The sequence below is a fragment of the Chenopodium album genome, chromosome 16 (genome assembly GCF_948465745.1).
Source record: "Chenopodium album chromosome 16, dcCheAlbu1.1, whole genome shotgun sequence".
Classification (NCBI taxonomy): Eukaryota; Viridiplantae; Streptophyta; class Magnoliopsida; order Caryophyllales; family Amaranthaceae; genus Chenopodium; species Chenopodium album.
Genome location: NC_137849.1, coordinates 35,320,701 through 35,342,983, shown reverse-complemented (window position 1 = coordinate 35,342,983; position 22,283 = coordinate 35,320,701). Strand labels below are relative to the sequence as shown.

Sequence of the window (22,283 nt, the reverse complement as noted above, 5' to 3'; positions counted from 1 at the left end):
CTATGATTTCAATCCTGATTCCAACCCATATCAATTTGCGAACCAAACAAACCAAAAGTTATGAAAACACCCACAAAAGTTCATTGAACACTCTCAATTTCTCACTCCACTATTTATTAAAGAATATTTTGTCATTTCACTTAACCTATTTAAAAAAAAGGGTTTAGGTGTTTGGATTAATATCAAGTGTCAATATTATTCAAGTTAGTTTGGTTTCAAGTTTGATTTGATCAAGTATGGTTAATTTTTGGTCCCAAAAAGGCAACAAGTTAGATGCTAAGCAAAGCAAATTATTAGTTTTGAACAATTTATATACATTAACCATTTTATAGGTACAAGGTAGAATTCTAAAATGCGTTGACACATAAATTTACACTTAAAAGTTATTATATAATTTTTATTTTTAATTTTTTACATGACAATTTTTACATTTAAAAACTATTTACATGACAATCTTTAATTTTTTAAAAACAGTGATGCAAATAAAGACTAGTTATTTTATTTTAAATTTAAAATATTATTTTCTTATAAACTTCTCATTCGAAATAATATCTAAATAATTCAACTGGTCATGTCGAAGGATATGTGCTCTATATTAGCAATAATAATATTATGAGAGAGTAGATACAGCAAAAGCTGGAATAGCTCAGCTGGTTAGAGCGTGTGGCTGTTAACCACAAGGTCGGAGGTTCGAACCCTCCTTCTAGCGCTTTTTTATCATGCAATTTTTGGTTTTACATATATGCAAACTAACCTTGTGAGTCTTGGCTTACACCACTATATCAGCCACCCCTACCACTTGAAACAATGCAACCTCCCTCTCCTACTGTTTTTGCCGCTTCGGCTCGGTCTTTTGTAGTTCTCTCCATCCAAATTTTCACCATACTTTCCTACTCTTAAGCCATGAAGACACTATAGACCACTTGAAGTAAAACTGACTTATATGATCGACATAGCCATGAAGTAAAACTGACTTATATGATCGACATAGCCATGAAATAATTAAAAGTTTGTGCTTCATATTGGTGATAACTGTGCGGCCGTGAAATGTAGATTGATTGATAATAACCTACATATATATATATATATATATATATATATATATATATATATATATATATATATATATATATATATATATATATATATATATATATATATATATACTAAAATAATCCACATGAATAATTTTAGATTACACATGTCAACACTACATGAAAAAATTTCCCGCCAAAAACATTTTTTTTTATTTTTTATTTTTTTTTCCATTAAAAAATAAATAATTTTAAATTTAAGGTAAAAGATAAGCTAGAAAATTTCAATTTTAACATACATAATCCTATGTTCAATTTGACTGAATTAAAAAAAGAACTAAGTAAATCAACATACAAAATGCATTTACCATATCATGCATGAAAATAATCCAATAACTATGTATTTTGAAAAATCCGAGCATGGCTCGGGCATTAACTAGTATGAAAAATGTATTTACCATATTAATAGCCTATATTTGTGTTCTCATATAATATGAAAAATGTTATATTTTTTATTTTTTTTAATAATTCTCCCATGCATCTAGAAAAGAAAAATGGGTTTTGATAAGAATATACAATATATCATATAGAGGAAGTATTTTTTTCATAAAAAAAAAAAAAAAAAAGCAGTTTATTTTCGTAAAACAAGAATGATCAACGAATACAAATTTCAAACATTAAGATTTTGTTGTCAGATTGTCACAAGTTCACAACACAAATTAAAATAAAAACATAAAGCGATATTGTCAAAAGGTCACAACATAAAATTACAAGAAGAACAAACTACTCTCAGGAAGGAGAGTCATATTTTCAACTAGTCCAAATTAAAGAAGGATCCCTAGTTTACTTCTCTTGCCATCTTTAATCTTCATACATTTTCCTTTTCCCTTTATGCTTGCTGCCTTTTCCTTCGTCATCCTTGTCCTTGTTGACGAGATTCTGATATGCTTCATACATAAATGCCTCCACGCTGATGTCCTTAAGAGTGATCTCTGTCGTATATGGGATCTCTATCTTCTTCCTTCTCTTACGACGGTGTTTGTTTTCAAGATCACTTATATTTCCTCCACTTGAGAACAATATTTCTTCATAATATATCTCATATAAGATCTACTTGGTTCCAAAAAAAAAAAAAAAAATTTATAAGACTACAAAGACAACTTACACTTTTTAAATCTTGGTTGGTACCGGGTTCAAGAAAATGGATATCATAAAGAACAATTTCACCATTAGAGCTTTTTCCTTTAAACCTAAATTCCCAATCCAACTTTCTTCTAGTTGACCGTTTTTCCCTTGAAGTGCCCAGTTCTACAGACTGCATAAGAAAATACAAAATTTGTGAATAATACAATTCATAAGATAAAACTACGTACAAATTTAAGGGTCTATTTGACATTGTTGTGGTTTTCTTTTTTTCAAAATCATATGATATATATCATCTAACGAGTTAAAAATTAGTCTAACTAATCAAAATCATGATTATTTTGAAAATGACAACAACAAAGTGGAAACATAAACTGTTTCCTGTTTTTGGTGTTTTGTTTTCATAAAAACTGAAAACTAAAAATAAAAAATGATGTCAAACAAGCCAAATTACTTCCTTCAATGTTTTTTTTGATGCCACTTTTGTAATAGAAATTAAGAGGGTCATGTGATTGATAGATGAGAGAAAAAAAAATTAAGAGGCTAGGGTCCTGTGATAGGAGAGTAATAGAGAAAATTTATTTGATAAACGGAAAAGTGATTGATGCATCTAAAATAATGTACTTCCGTTTCTAAAGAGTGACACATCTGATTAAAAAGGGAGAAAGTAATAGATTTTTTTTTTTTTTTTTTTTATTTTTTTTTGGCATTGAGGAAATACGTAATAGAAATCATCATACTAAGATAAGCTTACATTATCAACTAGGTTTGCACCTTTCTCTGGCCTCTTCGGGTGGTAGCCATGGTGAATGAAGTCATCGACTTCGTTAAGAGACCTAAGTTGTAGGTTGGACAATAGATGTATATAAAACTACAAAAGAAGATGCAATTAATTAGTCATATAAACCAGATCGGGTATAATATGTAGATTTTTTTAAAACAAAGTAAGAAATTTTTCCATACCTTATCAATTCTTTTGTTGTCATTTCGAACGGACATTGTTATCATCCAATCTTGCAAGCGTTCATCAAGTGAAAACCTTGACATTCTTCTCTGCTTAATGTCAAAAACCATCAAAGTATTAAAAAAAAAAAAAGAACAAGAAGAAATAATAAAATAAGACATAATAAGCACTCTTAATAACATTAAACATCAATGCACATAGTGTATCACTTGAAATATTAAACAATTTGCACAGAGGAAACAAAAAAAAAAAAAAAAAAAAAAAAAAGAAGGGTGCATGGTTGTTAAAGAAATAACACATACACTTGAATCTAACAATAACTTAACTTGTTTTTTAATACTTGCCGTAAAATACTAAATCGAGTGTAATTCTACATGAATATAATTGAAATTTAATCTACATAAAAAATACAAAATTTTAAAAAAAAGTCCTATCAGTAATTTTTTTTTACTCCATACAGTAGTACATTTTCGCCCTATCTAATATCAAAAAGAAGAGAAATAGATTGTGAGATACGTGTGTAAATATTTTTTCTTAAGTGATGAAGATCGATATTTGGATCAAATACTATCTAAAGATATTTAACTAAACAATTGTAATTGAATTTTATCATACAAAATTAATTTTAATGATTCAAATAGTAATATAGATGTATAAAGATTTCCCCATTTCCAAATTACTAGTTTTATTACCACTGTACATTATTACATTCTACATGGCTACATAGTTACATAAGTTTTTACGGGGTGATTTACTTAATTTGGTGAAAGTAGGGAAATATATAATAGCAAATAAACAATTATATATCTATTATATAAAACAAATGAAACATAACACATACCTTTATAAATGATTCAAAAATATAAATTATTAAGACCCGAGCCCAACAAATTAAATCACGTTGTATCCTTAAGACAATTTTACTCCCTCTTTGATATCCAAGGTTATTGAGCAATGTAATTCCTCTTTGATACCCAAGGTTATTGAGCAATATAATTGTCTTCCAAGATAGAACAAGTTTCGTTTCTTATGAAATGGTATTGTAATTATAAAAAAACAGCGAACAAACTAGATAAGAGTAACCCCTACTATATGCATGTATTTTTAGAAGAAATATTGAGTACCCATAAATCAAAACAACCATCAACAATTTATAGAAAAAGAAACTTGGATGAAAAGGTGCAAGTAAAGAAATAAACAATTATTCTTTATAACTAATGAAAAGTAAATGAAATAACACAACTATTCACATTAGAATTATCAATGAAAAGGTACAATTATCCAAATACATATTCCAAATAGTCATACAAATATTCATACCACAATAATGTACATTATTATTGTACAGATACATTATTCTTCAGTAATATACAAAAATAAATATCCAACTATTCAAAAATAAATAAATAAATAAATAAAAAGAAATAAAATAAATATCCAACATTATACTCATCCATCCACTTTATTTTGTGTAAGATATTTCGACAATTTGATGAATTGTTTATGAACAAGGTAGGCATATATGAATAATAATTATTGCATATATGTATCTTTTACCTCATAATTATCCGTAATGGTGGAGTTTTGAGCAGCAGTAGTAGCCAACATTTCCAATGTTCTGGACTCTTCAACACGATTTTGCAAATAATTATTAACTTTAGCCAATCCATATGTCATATTCTGTAATAAAATGTATTACTCGAAAAGTCAAAATTACATAAACTCGTATACTTTAGACTAATGATTACCTCTATTTCTTATTATGTGCAACAAGGGGTACTATTTGTGAAATTGTGAGACATAAAATATTCATTTGTTGCACATAATAAGAAACGGAGGTAGTAATTGAAGTTAGGCTTGTTATGTAAAGCTATAAGTATATATTACCACTTCAGTTGTTGCAGCATAAGCAGTAGCTTCTCCGGTTGCCATAGGTGGCGAAACATCCTCCTTTGTTGTCATCCCAATCGTCACAATCGACATAGTTAAGGCTTCAACATCTGTTTGAGCGACGATATATCTCCTCCATCCTATTACGTATTTAATGCAAATGCATGAATGAGCGGATAAAAATACACAACAAAGTTTATTTTGAAACAAATCAAAGATACTTTGGTGACAACCTTGGTAACAAAAATAATTGAATCACACATTAAAGACTCATTTACTAAAAAAGTCAATTATAAATTAAGAAAGTTGATAATCGATCATTAATATATATACTGGATAAATAGATGAATGTGACGACAATAATTACAATGAGATTAATTATATTTACGTAAGATTAATTTCAAATGATTTGACTTTATGTGTTCATTAAGATCGTTAGTATAACTATTTATAATATTTTGGATTAACCACACGTTAATTTAAATGGATTTTAATACCTGGATTTATTTTAAAAATAAAAAATAAAAAATTGATTAAAAAGAACAACCACTAAAATTATAATTTTTCTATATGACAAACACTATAATAATTGTGCATTGGATTATAACAACTCTACATCTTCTACATATGGTTTATTTAATTTTTATGAAAGATATACAAGATTAATATTATAATTTTTATGATTTATACAATATGAGTTTATGTAAATAAGATGAATTGTATCTTGTCAAAAAATAAGATGAATTGTATTCTTTCCCTTCAAAATTGTAAAAACTGACGAAAGAGATAAAGAAAGTATAATTGATTATGGTCCACAATTTTCAACACAGTGAGCAAAAAAGTGTTGGTTTATTTTGAACTATAACAGTAACGGTCATTTTAATGAAACAATATGTATATCCAAAATATGAAAGCAAAAAGTAATCCAAAAACCGTAGAGTACCATAATTCTATTTTATTTTTAAAATTAGCATAAAATAATTAGGTTCATGGACTCGTCTCCAAAAGCAAACTTTGGTTAGTCTAGTGGTGATTGGGAGTAGGGAGGACTTGTGTTCGATCCCCCACAACAATAATTGGGAGGGGACTGAAACCTAACCACCCAGAAGTGATCCCCGAATCCAGATTAGCCCTAAGGGTGAACCGGGTGACACGCCCAAAAAAAAAAAAAACAAGCGATAACTTAAGAATCGGGTACATAAAACGTTGCAATTGAAATTGATAGAAAAATAATTAGGTTGATTCGTTAATCTATCTTTTAAAGGATTAAGGTTTGATTTATTTGACCTACAATAGCAGATAAATTGGTCATGACATCAAACACTATGAAAAAAGTTGATAGCTTAGAAAATTAATTAGACCAATTTGTTGATCTATCACAAGAAGAAATTGAAGTTTTATTGATATAACTTGCGATAGCAAATATATCGGTAATACAAAATGTCACAAGAAAGCTGATATAAAAACATCAGATTGATTCATTGAATTATTTCGAAAAAAGTAAATTTTGATTAATTTAACATGTGATACCTGAAAAAAATCATAAAAATGAATTTGAGAGAAAAAAATTAACTAAATTCATTGAACTATTATTAGAAGAGAGTACGCGAATGCGGATATAAATCAAATTAGAGTAATGATCAAAGAAGAAACATGCATGAAATAGATAAAACCCCAAACTATTCGTGCCCTTCAAATGAACATTACCAATTTAACAAGTAGAAGAACAAATCAACAATTAGATATAATTTAAAATCAATGGCAAAAAAAAAAAAAAAAAAAAAAAAAAAAAAAAAAAAAAAAGAAGAATAGTTGAACAAAACATGTAAATGTAAAATCAACCAATTACACAAATAATTACACTAACTGAACCATCATTCGATTCAAGCATGTATAATGAATGAGCCAAAATTGTTATACAAATAGGTAATTAAAAAGGAGAATATAAATTTCATACCGGTTCACCAAAATGCGGACATTAAAGGTTTTCATATTATGAAAGAAATAATCCGATTGTCAACGAGTTTTCATTGGGTCGCCATAACTTTTAAGAGATCTTCTATGAGAGCGAGAGGAATAAAAAGGGTACGAGAGGTTGAGCAAAAGGAATAAGAAGGTGTGAGAGGTTTGTTAAAACCTTTTAAACAAAAACAACTAAAAGATGGATGTATAAAAAGATGTATAGGGCGAACAAAGGTGATATATATAGAAGAAAAGAACTATGTGAACATTCGTGTAAAATGACAAGTACAATAAATTTGATTGCGTAATTACAATGAAATAATTATAGCATGAAATGAAAAATAATATCACCTAGATTAAATGCACTGGGACCTATATTTTATATTAAGTCACATATATGTCACATCGTACCCTTTTTCCAATTTAAATAAGAGTTTTTCATTAACAAGACTAGGAAAATTACATATTTGAATTCTTTTAAAATTATTTAACTTCTTATAAAAATTTCATTAATTATGAAATTTCAGCAATTATTATTTTAATGGACCTTTATTTCAAAGTTTTTTAAATAAATAGAAAATTACACTAGTATTGTTAGGTATCAAGATTTATTTCGTAAATTTAGATGATTATTGATTCGTATGCTTTGTTTGAATAAAATAAAACTAAAGTTGTCAACAAATAATTGATCCATGTATCAAGTTATTTATAAAGTTTTTTTTCCCCTTTCATTTGTTCTATTGCGGTAGCTCTAACATATTTATATACTAGGTGTGTAGCCCGTGCCATGCACGGCTTTATTTTTATTATTTAATATTTATATCTTATTATTATTATTATTATTATTATTATTATTATTTGTATCTTATTATATAATATTAATAATAATAATAATCAAGAATAGATAAATCCATAAACTAAAAGACATTTATTATTATTATCATTGGTAAACTATTGTAATTAATTAAAGACTTCTTTTTATTAATAAGATATTAACAAAAATAAAAAAAAATAAAAAATAAAAAATAAAAAAATAAAACAATTTGTGAGGTTCAAATTGAATTCTCTCTTCTACACCTCTATGCATAGTACTCTATTCTTTTTTTTGTAGTTCTAGTTTAACCCGAATTATGTAATGGGTAGAGTATATCGTTTTTTATTTATTTATTTATTTTTTATTTTTAATTCTAGTACATATTTCTTGTGCCTCCGATCAATGACGGTGACAAGATTAATTTTTTTCCATCTCCAACCTTATTTGTATCTTTGTTTACCATTGTATCTTCACTTTGTGAAGCCACGAAGCTTGGGTCTCCGACTATGAAAAGAAACAATTAATATTTTTTTATGTTTTTTGTGGTTAATTGGCAGTGCATGTACTGTGAATCAAATTAAGGCCTATTTATAAGGAAATACTATACATCATATCTTCTCTACATAAATTTTATCATTCTTTGTAATCTAATCCTTTTTAATTGTTATCCATATCATTTTTTTTAACTTCGTTTTTTGTATATCATACTACGTTATTTACGTGATTTTGGATATTAGAGTTAACAATAAGCTAATGATAAGGATTAATTTATAATAATAACAAATCATAAGCTAATTAAATCAATTTATATTTTTTTTCCTAATTTAATTTTATCATTATTCAAATTGTAATCATTAAAAATTCCTAACAGTCCAAATAATAATAATAAGGATTAATTTTTTTTAAAAGGATTCACTTGTCAAAAAAAAAAAAGTTTTTTTTAGAAACAACAATCATATGTGTTAGATAGCCAATATGCATTCACAATTGTCGTGCATTACTAATAATAATGATAAGGATTAATTTTTTAAGGTTTTTTTTTTTTTTTTTTGGTACAAATTTTTAAATTTTTTTTAATTATAATAAATATTAATATGCACATTAATTGCAAACCTACATTCATTATATTTTTTTTAAGAGCAGACATATATAGCAAAATATCAATTTTTTATTTAAAATTTTATTATTTTAATTTTTTAATAGTTATTATCCTATGTGGCACACATCAAATTGCAATTCTACATAGCACATTTGAATCCTACATAACGCAAAGTCATAATTCTATGTGGCGCTCTATTTTTTTTTTTAAAAAATAACAAAATCCTACGTGACTCTCTAGATTCTTTGGAAAAAAACTCCCCTTTATATATATATATAGAATTTAAACTTGTGTAATTCATCACTATTATTATTAAATAAATTTTATTAAAACAAATAATATTAAAATTATTTATGTATTAACAAATTACGTAACTACGTAAACAAATAATATTAAATTTAAATCTGTCCTAGGAGAATGTAAAGGATGGTAAATTATTACAAACTCTAATTCGAGCTTTATATCTGCCATTGTTGGAATTTCTAATAAAATTGATTGATACTTATAGTATTCACATTGCTTGATTCATAATTGTTGAACAAATACTCACGAGAACAATTGTCCTCAAGAGGAATAGCAAGCAAGACGGGAACACAGAAACAAATTCATTGAAGACATCTTGTTTGTTGTGGATAGGTGATCTACATAACCAAGACTATCTGATAATCATCTGGTCGGTAAGAGCCCAACAAAAAGCTCCGATCAACCCATCCATCATGGCCGATAAGATAATTATCTTCATTAGAAACCTTAAACGACATTAACTCAATATCCCTTAGTCTTAAAGTCTTCTCCACAACTATCTTTTCTATAATGTAGGGATATTGAGTGTATCAAAGGTCATTTTATTTTGGAATAATCTAAAGGTCGTGCTATTTTTGGAAGACCGGTGAAAGGTGGTGTTATTTTTGGCAAATTTTCCATAATAAAATGAACATTTCACAAAAATGTATAAACACTAAATAAAATGAACATATAGTATAAAAAATAAACACAGAAAAAAATGAACACGTCAAAAAAAATTATGAACATTTAGTATATTCAAAATGGTCATGATTTTCATATATTCATGTAGGTTCAAATAAATTATATATAATTATTAAAGGAAAAATAAGGATAAAATATTTGAATCGTTAAATATGTTCGTTTTTTCAGTACTAAATGTTCATCTTAGCGTACTAAATGTTCATTTTGTACAAAATGTTCAAATTTAAAGTACTGCATGTTTATTTTTTTATACGGAAATTATACACAAGTTCGATTGTAATTATTTTAACTCTAAAAATTTGAATATCCACCTAAAATTTTATTTTTATTTTTAGGATATTTTGTGAAAAACTACCAAATAAAAAAAATGTTGTAAGAAACCACCTAATAAAAGATAAAATGTTGTAATATACTACCTTTAACCGAAATTCCACCGTTGACTTAATTTTAGGATGTTGATCCACCTTAGAATACCCCCGAAACCACCGTGAGGGTTGGTTTTCAAGGTGGTAAGGTTATTTTGGGGTGGTTAGAGGATATTCCGAGTTAGTAAGGGTAGATTAGTGCTTTGAGATGCATGGTGGTTTTTAGGGTTAGAGGTGGTGGTTTTGAGGTTGAAAGGTGGTTTAGATGTGGTGTAGACGATTTCAAGCAAATTGTGTTAGTTTTGAGAATGAAAGCGGTGGTTTTGGAAGTGTTTTGAGGTCGATCGTCGGTGGAAATTCGGTGTAGGTAGTATTTTACAATATTTTACCTTTTCTTAGGTAGTTTTTTTTACAACATTTTACCTTTATTAGGTAGTTTCTCGCAAAATATGGGTTTTATTAGGTAGTTTCTCACAAAAAGCCCTTATTTTTATCATAGAGACAATAATTAGCGATCTATAATATGGTAGATTATGAAGCACAAATGCAAAATTGATAGAAATCAACAATTTTATAACATTCACATATTTATAAACCTAAAAAAAAAAAATTACCTCAAGATCACCATCGTGATGAAGGTGATGATGATGGAGAATGCAACAATGGTGACAAAATTGGAGAATATCCGAAGTAGAAGAACAAAGAAGTGTGAAGATTGAAGAAAATTAACGAATAAGGAAAGGAAAAAAAGAGGAGAGAGAAAATTTTGAATGAAAAAGAAAACAAAGGAAAGAGAAAATTCATAGAGATAAGAAAGAAGGAGAGAGAGAGAGAGACTTTGTTAAGATAAAAAAAAAGGGAAAAAACGTATGTTCATTTCTTAAGTGTTATATGTTCATATATGTATAGCTGTTGCAGCTAGCTTAGCTACACTAGTGTGTAGCTAAGAATTTGTGGAGTAGTGGGGTTGCATGTTTAATTTTATTTATGCTATGAATGTAATTACTAATTATTTATGCTATTAGTGTAAATTCTAATGTTCAGTCCTAATTACAATAAATAGGATTAGTGTAAATTCTGTTAGTGTATTAACTAGATAAGTCCCGTGTGATGCATGGTATAAAAAATTTTATTGAAATAAATGTATAATTATAAAAACATAACCATTAATTTCCATTTGTAATGATATTTAGATCTTATTAATTTTGAAGAAGAGTAAAAACTTAAGCAAATTATGTATTTCGGAGTACTCTTTAACCGAGAGTAATTATATTTTGAAGTCAGACAGTCACTCATAAATTCATAATATAAAATATGGAGTATAATATAATAATAATAATAATAATAATAACAACAACAACAACAACAACAACAACAACAACAACAACAACAACAACAACAACAACAACAACAACAACAACAATAACAATAACAATAACAATTGTCTTCAAAAAAAACATTGTAATAATTTCAGGTAAAAAAATAAATAAAAATATGATGTCAACAATTGATTTAGGCGGGAAAAATTTTAACAACAGATTGACGTGTACAATTTTAAAAAGTGATGATGTCAGCGGTTATTATTTTAGTATATTTATAGATTTGTAATGTTAAGTTGCTATATATTTGTTAAGTATTACGGAGTACTCCGTACTATTTATTAACTAGAACACAATTTTCTTAGGTTAAATCTAAATTAAATAGACGTACTTAAAATTATTATGTACATCAAAAAATAAAAATAAAAATAAATTCATCTACAAAAAATATAATAGTACAAATGAAAATTGAGAACTATGATACAATAATATTTTAAGTATCGATTCAGGGCATCATCCGGGCTAAATACTAGTTTTTTTAATTAAAATATGGAGTAAACCCCTACTTGTAATGTATACATAGATATATATACAATTATGATTTCTTTTAATAGAGTAGAACGTGGTAAATACATTGTGGGTATAAATTGTGGGAGGTTGTTATTAATTATTATTATTATTATTGTGAGATTTAATTTGTGGGCAGTTATTATTATTATTATTATTATTATTTTGTTTTATGTATCTTTTATTTATTTGTGGTAGTTATGATTAGACATTTAGACCTGACAATCTTCACACAACCTGAACGACCCGACCCGCGACCCAAAAGTTGACTCGAACTCGAACTAACCCGATCCAACCCGAACTCGACCCAAAATGGAGTTGATCCAAACTGACCCCACCCAAGCCGACCCAACCCGAAATTGACCCGTAACCCGAACTTGACCTGACCCAAACTCATCCGAAACACGAAGTGTCCGGACCCGATTTTAACCCGGATTGATTGACCCGAATCAACCCGACCTGAAGTGACCCAATTCTTGTAGTGAATAGGGTGAAATGGTGAATTACTTAGTTTAGGACTTCTTTCTTTCGTTCCTCAGTAATAGGTACTCATCACGATTTTTTTTTTACCAATTTTAGTTTATTTTTTTCAACTTTTTTTTTAAATGAATTTAATTTGGTGACCCAACACAAACTTGATCCGACCAAAACAAACCCGACCCGAATTGACCCGACCTGAAATGACCCGATATGAAATTGACCCGAGAATTGGTCCTAAAAATGGACCTGACCCGAACAAACCCGACCCGAATTGACCCTACCCGAACGGACTCAACCCGAACTTAACCCGACCTGAACTTGACCCAAAACCCGAATTGACACGACCCGAATATTTGCTGACCTGACCTGAATTAACCCGACCCAAACGACCCGTTTGCTAGGTCTAGTTATGGCAGGACAATTTTTCTTTAACAATAGTTTATATTTGTGGGAGTTATGATAGGATAGGTTTTTTTTTTTTTAATTTTTAATTGCACTTTATTTTAGTAAAAATATCATTTTTAATTAATAGAAGGGTATTTTAGAAAAAACAAAATTTTATCAACCAAAAGGTCCTTTCTCTTTAAATGATTGTAGACATCAAAATGTGTCTCCTCAAAAACCAAACCCAGTGATGAATACCTTTCACATCATTTGATTATCGAACGAGGTGAAGTGTGAAAAGTCTTGTGATGCGGTTGTTTTAATAAAAATAATTCTTTCTGTTTTTTAAAACATTTCTTTTCATACTCTATTTATGAAAATAGCCAATCCAGTTTAGTTTGGTCCATGATATGGGTCCAATAATGGTGTAGTTAGATGGGGCTTGAAAAGACCTTTCCAACGATATATTATAAGCCCAATTTCGATGAATAATGAGGAAATTATGACCAAAATACTAAATTGGGCCCAAACTGGATTTTACCTACGACCCAATGATCATGTGGAGGGTCCGAAGGTTTAATCCCATTCCTAAACTAATTAGGATTAATTAGAAGCTTCTATGTGTTTCTAAAAGATCTTAATTATCCTTTTTGAAAAGATAAAATTAAAGAATTTGAAATTGAATAAAAACTTTCATTTTTTAAGTCCTAATTCTATTCGAATTTAAAGATGTTCAAAGACAGTCAGATATTATTTTCGTGCCTCGTATTTTTTTTATCCAAATCTTATATGGTTGGATATATTTTGAAATTATATTTCCAATGATATATTATAATATTAATTTCGAGCTATAACGAAAAAGATATTAAAGAAATACGAAACTCTATCCAAAACTGACACTCTTCCACTATTTCGGCTATTACTTTTTATCTACTAAAGATTTTAATCTGATTCTAATTGGGTTGGAAATTATACTTCAAGAGCTTTCCAACGACATATTATATGACTTATTTGGACTTCTGGATCAAAAGATATGATAAAAACAAAATCCGCAAAAAACTGTCCCAGCGCCAAACGACAGTCTTGTCGCCAAACGAAAGTGTCTGTGTCCAGACGACAGAACCAATTTTATTTTGATTCGAATCCTTTCTCTTTCTATCGGTTTTGACTGTTTTCTTATCAATAGGGTCCTAGACCTCCATTTTCATTCATCAACAATCATCTCTTTCTTTCTCTCTAAAAAGCTAGAAGCTTCTTCTCTCTATTCTTTTTCTAAACCTTCTCTCTTACAAAATTCCACATACATTAGTTCTAGACACACCTATCCAAGTTCGAAGTTGCCTTCTCCCTAGACGTGAAAGGTTTGTAATTTCTGAGGGTTTGGTCTAAAATCCCTATTTAATTGTTTGATTTATTATTTTCCTTGAAGTTACTAACGTATGTATTTTGTTATTAGAAAGAGATACGAGGCATCCAAGTAAGTAATTTAATTGTTATTATTTTGATATAGAGATCATGCTTTGATTATTTTGATTCCTAGTATCATATTAGGATGTCTTTATTGATTCCTAGTATCATGTTTAGGGTAATAACTAAGATTTCTAATATCATGCATGTTTCTATGATGCTTCCTATTCTTTCCTTCTATCATGTTAGTATCATGTTAGGGATAAAGATTTGATCTTTAATGTTTAGTGACACGCTAGGATTTGTTATTAATCTTGTTAGTATCATGCCTAGGATCTTGCTAATATTATTATACTTTATTGAGATTATTATTATTTTGATGATGATTTTGTTATTATGTTGCTTGATATTATTGTTATTGCTTGATCACGCCTTTTATGCATGTTTAAAGGGAATTTGTACTTGTAATCACGCTTAATAAGATAATTAATAATCTTGTTTAGGTTAATGTGATTATAATTCAAGTGATCCCCAATAATAGATTTGTTTGTGCATTAATATTCAACCAACATAGATTAAACAGGTTTAGGGTTAACCTATTGATTGTATGTTAGTCAGAAAGCGAACATGAATATGAGAAGAATAAAGTAGAGACCTATTTTTTGGATAGGTTCAATCTCTTTTAGGTTGGATTTATACCTTCATCCCCGAATATCCAGTCATGGTTCCAGACCACTATGGAGTTAGCGATCTCATGGATCGTGAAGGGGTGTAACCTTCACCCTGTGAACGGTTTACAAGTTCCTAAAACTTGTTGGCGACTCTTTTACTCTAGCTTCCTTCCCTTTGGATGCCACCATGCTTAAGTGTATGATCACAATGGGGCTCAAGTGTGGGATGCTTGAAATATTCCCTATAGTTTTTTGGCGACTCCACTCGGGAGGATTTTTATTTTAATTCCTAAAATTTATTTTGGCAATGATTAAGAATGAGTGGATGAGACTCGAAAAGTTCTAAGTATTTCATGTGCGTAATTTTGATTAACATTATTGGCATAAGCATAAAAAGGTCCGCATTGGAAAGACCATCCGTAATGCGTCAAAAACATAGGATTTTTACACGTAGAAAATTAGGGAAATATTTTTCACAACTAAAGTCGAAATAACGCTATGAAAAAACTGGAAAATTCAAGAACAGAAAGCTGCCGAGGCATGTAGGAATTAGCGCTGAGAAAACAGGGTCATCGCCTAGCGATGGCTCTGTCGCCTGGCGACAGTGGCATCGTCTGGCGACAGACACTATTTTCTCGCGCTGAATTCTTCCAATACCGAGCTAGAAATCTACCTTCTTGTTTCGACTAGTTTCTAGTACTGTTTGCTCGGTTTTACTTCATGATTGAGTTTTTCCCTTTTTTCTGAAACCCATATGTGTTCTACATATGGCCATAACCCTATGGGAATTCACGCTCCATCTACCCAATCGAACGCTCCTGGCAACGAAGTATACATCCGAGTTTGTTGAATTCACCAAACCATGGAAGCGAGTTTAACTCGCGGGGTCCCATCCACTCGCGCCAACCCTTCCAAAGGTAAGGCTTCCACGCGGTGCATCCGGACTCATAACCATGGACCCTCTTTGACTAACCCATATCCTCGAACTTTAGAGAACTAGAGCCACGGTTAGGTTACAAACTCATTACATCATATTGTGACTATTTAACTATTTGTGCATTATTTGTTTGTGCATAACCTATATGTGTTTCCACTAACCGTTTGTTTGACTTGTGAATGAGTTTAAATGAACTAATTAATGACTAAAGGTCTTTGCTAAATCAATCAATTAATTAATACAAATGATTAAAGTCTAAATAAATTGATCAAACTTGACTTAGTACGACTTTAGGCTTGTCCCTTTGAAGTAAAATACTGGAAATAGTCCCAGACCAATGTTACAGCATTGGCGCAAAGTTTTGGGCTGTAGCGCCGCACGCTGGTGTTTAGCGCCTAGCGACAATGTTTTTGTCTGGCTCTGGTCCTCAACGTTTGGTGACAGTCCTGTTGCTCTGGCGACAATCCGTGTTTTTGCTCGAGTCCTCACGATGAGTCTAATTAATCAGTTTACTTAACCAGTTTATTAATGGCAATAATCATGTTGAGTCCTTAATTAAGTCTAGTCACATGATCTAGTCACATGGTCATGACACGAGTCAAGCATGTCACCTACACTTACTGGTCTTAGCACACACTTTGTGAATACGTCACCATGACCATGTCTTAGGTTCATGCATGAGTCGTCCTTTCCGTCATTTGAGTTGGGGGTACATTCTATTCCTAATTCATTCATATCTCTCCATCTACATCGTCTTTCATTTCTCTACATGCTTTCTCCATATCACAAATCTCCTGTAATCCCCCGTATTATTAATATATTTATTTATTATTCATACAAATATTTTTTTTTTAATTTTAATTTTATAATATGAATTATTTGATATAAAAATAATAAGATTTTATTACTAGTAAGCTAACCCATTAAGTTTTAGTCTAATTTACAACTCCCTTTTTAAGTTTTGGCCTAAAGTTGATTTCTATTCAAGCCCAAACTACTCAAACTCTACTCCTAATAAAACTAGGAGAATAAAACCCAAATAAAACACCAAACCCTCACCTCTCTTCCTCCTCTTCTACGTGAAAAAAAAAGTTCCTGCTTGCTTGCTGCCACCAACCCGACGCCCTCCTTGCTGCCGCCTGCCACCACCGCCGGCCACCTGCCGCGCCTCCCTGCTGCCGCCTGCTGCTGCCCGTTCGCCCCTCTTCTTCCTTTATTTCTTCTTATTTCTTTATTATCTTAATTAAATTGTTTAAAGTTTCAACCTTTAATTAAAATTTTGTTCTAAATTATATTATTATGGTTTGATAATATGTTTAGATTATAAAAGGTTATGAATTCATGAGTTTTGATATGTTTAGATTGTCATATAAAATTTTAGATTTTATATTGTGTATAATTAAGGGTTTAAATATAGATTTTTCATGTTTTAGGGCTTGAAAACGTGATAATTAAGTTACCTACTCATATTATGTTTAAATTACATTAAAGTATAATTATTTTGATTATATATAAATTTTCAGATTATAAAATTTCTAATTTTTAATAAATTGTTGTTAATTTCATATTTTTATGCTTCTAATCTCATAAAATAATGTTTGTGGGTATTTTATGATTAAAAAGGTTTGAACTTTAAAGTCTAATATCAAGAATAAATTTTCAGATTTTAAAGTTATTATTTTGAAGCCTCTAATTTCGTTAAATCGATGTATTTTTGGGTTTTAAAAATACTAACTTACTATATAAGAATTATTTCAAGTATACTTGTTTATGGGATTATTTTACAACTTTAAACTAAATTTTCAGATTTATTTACTTACTATAAAGCTGCTGGAATTTCATGTTATACACTATATTTTCATAATTTTAACATATAAACTTATAGTTGGGATGTTATATTATTATTATTATTGACTAATGGGAACAATTTAAAAGCTTTATTTTGATAGTTTAAGAGGTTTTAAAGTAGTTTAGTATTGCTGTAAATTTATTTGCTTGGGTATTAATTTAATTCTCGTTGTTTGGTTTAGGAGAGGAGTTTATAGAAGGTGATTTCTAGTGAGTAAAGTGGCATACCAGTTCGTTTACTCAAGGTACGTATAAGTTACGAAACCTTGCTTTTAGATGCATGTTTAAGGACGGATCGAGAATTTAGTATCATGTATAGAGAAGACTGGGCTAAATTGTTTGGTTATACATTGTGATTTCCGTATGTTGTGCACTATTCTATATTTCAAGTGTTGTTTATGCTCTAATTATGCAAGGTGCACTTAGAGGCAAAGGTATGTGGTTGGTGAAATGATTCATTTATTACTCGTTCTTGATCATAGAGGTAAAATGAGTAAAGGAGGAAATTTAAGTCTTATATGACGAGGTTAAAGTTGTGGGGTGCCTTATGCACTCAAGGTGTTTATACACCGAGGTAGTTAAAGGAATAAATAATAAATGGTGCTTGTCACTAATAAATCAAGAATTGAAATTGAAAGTTTGCTTACTTGATTAAATTGATATTGGATTGATTGTATTGCTTTGCAAATGAGTCATCACCAAGTCTAAACTTGTAAAAACGTAAAGTGCAAGATGGATGAGCAATAAAACTCTGGATTTGTGCACATCTGGAGTAATGACAATTAGGGGTTGGGGTACACGGGGTATTAGCTGTGCACTTTTCTTGAGGCCGTCTGATCTATGAGTCTCTTATTTCAAATAATTTTCAAAACTAGTTAGATGAGATCTCGTACTAGCTACGGTCACGGAGTCGCGCCCGTGATCGTTGGATGTTTTATTGATGTTTCCGAAAGGAGGCATGGGGTTTTCTTTTATTGATGTTCCAAATGGACATGGGTTGGACAACCTTGTCTATTGCTTAATCCAATGAATAACAATGATGAGTTAACTACTTTAAACTAGTAGCATGCTAGAGATTTCTTATTATGTTTCGCAGCTTGTATGTACTCAGCTTTGCTGATTTCGTGCTTTGTGTGTCTTTCTTTGGTCATGGCCTTCGCCTTTCAATGACCCTGTGACGATCCAATTTTTACACTTGTAATATTGGGGAGCAGATTAACCACAGGTTCTTACACATGCAGCATTCGTTCTAGGTGGTGGGATCTTGAGTGGAGCGTTGGTTGCTTTTCTTATTTTTATTGTTATTTACTTTTGAAGTTATCTAAACTCAATTTTTCTTTCATACTACCTCTATTGATTCGAGTTTTGAATAAGGGCCTTAATGGTTCCAAGTTGTAAGATTTAATTTGGTTTTGATTATTGGTTTGAAAACTTATTCAAAACTGTTTTAGTTTTTCCGCTGCTAATTTCTGAAATAGCCTTAACGTTTAAACACGTGGCGGTAGCACACCAGTAATTCTCTTGAATATTGTTCAGGGTCCTCACAGGTTTAAAGAGAGAATTATTGGGGTGTTACATCTCTTTCCATCTCTTGCATGTTGAATAGAGTTTGAGTCAAATAATTAACAGAAAGTATCCATAACTTCCCTTTTCACAACACTTGGTCAAGGAGAGAAGGGAGATTAATCAAGGACAACACCTTTACTCAAGTGCTTCTTTTTGATAAACCAATCAGTCAGAAAAGAAAAGCTAAGAAGATAATGGCGTCCCAGGAAGAAGTCAACGAACTTAGGAAGGACGTGGCCAACTTAACTGAATTGATGAAGGCTATGGCTCTTCAAATCAATGACCCTGTGAAGCAGCAACAAATGGAGCTCATGAAAGAAAGCTTGAGCAAAATCTCCAATGACTATAGATTCCAGGGCATTAGCTCACAAGGGGTCTCAGTTGACAAGGAGCTTCTTCCGCAGAAGTTCAATGCCAACGACATCCCAGGTTCAAGGCGACAGACAATCCTTATTTCCACCTAAGGGCTTTCGAGAACATAATGAATATTAAAAGGATTGATAGGAAAGTCTTTCATTCATTGTTTTCTTTATCTCTTGAAACCGTTTGTCAACAATGGTTCTTTTCCCTTGACAAAGAAAAAACCTCTACTTGGGATGCTATTGTAAACGCTTTCATTGATAGATATAGATGTAATATTCAAGTTGAAACTGACCATAGACAACTTGAGATGGTAAAGCAAAAAGAAAACAAAGGGTTTACCTCCTTCTTCAACAAGTGAAAGGAAACTTCCGCTAATATGATTGAAGTCCCCATTGAAAAAGAGTCCGTAAGGATATTCATTAAGAATCTTCAAGATAAGTATTCGAAGCATTTGAAATATCAAAATAATTTGAATACTTTCAAGGCCGTCTATGACATAGGTATTGATATTGAAGATGACCTTGGAAAACAAAAAGCTACTAACAATAGCAAAACAGTGGCTGGAAAGGAAAGAAGAACGACAATCCTTCTTCTTCCGAAAACTCCCACTCTAGTAACAACGTTAGTACCTTTGACCTCAATGAAGTCTTAGCCATGGATAGTCAGAGACCTAAGAAACAGCTAAGGAAAGAGTTCACCCCCATTGGGAGGAACTACAATACCGCTTTCGATCGACTCCATGCTAAATGACTCATCGCTCCTATTGGACCTCTTCAAGATCCAGCACCCGAAAATAGGTCACCCAATTGGAATGCTGACGCTCATTGCAAGTACCATCAAGGTAGGGGACATACTACTGAGAGTTGTTGGAATCTAAAAGAGGTCATCCAACATTTGATCGATAATAACAAGCTTCCCATACCTCCAGCTAGCAAGAAGAGCGAGTGATAATAAGGCACAAGACAAGAGGCGAGCTTCAACGACAAGATTCCGTGACCTCTTTTTCCATTTCTTTTATTCATCCTTTCCCCAATAAGTCTAGCATAGACACCTTTTATTTTCCTTAGATCTTATTTTTGCAGGTTTTTCCTTTTTATCTTTTAATAAAATGAGCATTTCTTTTCTTGCATATGATTATCGCATTGCATTGCATTAAAAAAAATCCATGTCGAACTAAGCACAAGGTATACTTATGATTAGAGGCAACCCTTGTAGTCATGTCATATTACCTTTCACCCTTCAAATATACAATCATTTCTTGACAAACCACTTTGAGCCTTGTCTAACGACAGACCTTTATTTTTTCAACCCACATCTACCTAACCTTGGGAAGGGATGGTGTGCAACTTATGCAAATACAAAAGCTTGAGTGATTTTACCTAGATCTCAAAAAATTCAAAAAAGCAAAAATAGGAATATAAGTGTACAAAAGGGAAAGTGTTACAATGTCTTTGATACGAATATATCTTTGACATGAATACGTCTCAGATTGCGTCTCTTATCGAGTGCTAGGTACCGTGCCTGAGAAACATGAATGCCAAGTGAGTGATAGACCGCATGATCGGGATTGCCCACACTTATCAAAAAATGCAAAAGCAAAAAAAAAAAAAAAAAAAAAGAGCAAAAAAATAAACAAAAGAAAGAGAGTTAAAAAGTGAGGAAACCTCAAGCATAATAATATAAAGATTTCAAAAGCAAGGTTGCACACCTTGGGGGCTTATCTAGGGTTTTGAGCCTTTATCCCTTTTTTCTTCAAACCTTTAGCCTAACCACGTTACAACCCTTAAAAGACCTCTTTGAGGTATACACACACTTGTGCGAGGTTCGGCTAGAGCTACGTTCGGCCTGATTCCTAACAGATACGTAGGTAACCTCAAATTGAGGTGCGGCCGTAATAAATATACATTCATACATGATCATATTAAGGGATCTCCAATGCTCATCCCTATCCATTTAGAGCTAGATTTGGGGGCTTTATCCCTACATTATTAGCTTACCTAGCCTAACAGTCACCATTATTTGACTCTTTTCAAAAAATATATTTTTCATACACTTAGCCTTTGCAACCTAGCTTTAGTGTCACTTTTACACATATCACAGATACATAGATAAATAATCCTCCTCTTAGGAACCCTTTGTCATGAAATCTTAACACAACGATGAAGTACGCCTTGTCATATCAAGATCACTCATTATCATAATTCTTATTGCATCACGAAGTATGAAGTGCTTAGCCTTCGTGCCTAAGTTATCTAAATACTTGCATCATCGAGTCAACAATCGAGATAGCCTAGGATGTTACAATCCTTGCACTATGAAAAACGACATCAATGCATACACTTGATTAAGCTCATTCAAAATGCACCATCAAACACTCCCTTTGATTCTTTTTGCGTCTTTCTCTTTCGGGAGAAAGTCGGTACCCTCCACAAAAATGACGGAAAATTTTTGCTTTTCTGCATTTTGAGTCAAGCACATCACAA

The 22,283-nt window shown here is 30.8% G+C and overlaps 1 non-coding gene across 1 annotated transcript; it reads left to right on the top strand.

Annotated features, from left to right (window-relative positions):
* The first annotated feature begins 635 nt into the window (after positions 1 to 635).
* On the top strand, positions 636 to 709 carry TRNAN-GUU (transfer RNA asparagine (anticodon GUU)). The gene has a single exon. It is a non-coding gene; the product is annotated as a tRNA-Asn (tRNA).
* Positions 710 to 22,283: the final 21,574 nt, after the last annotated feature.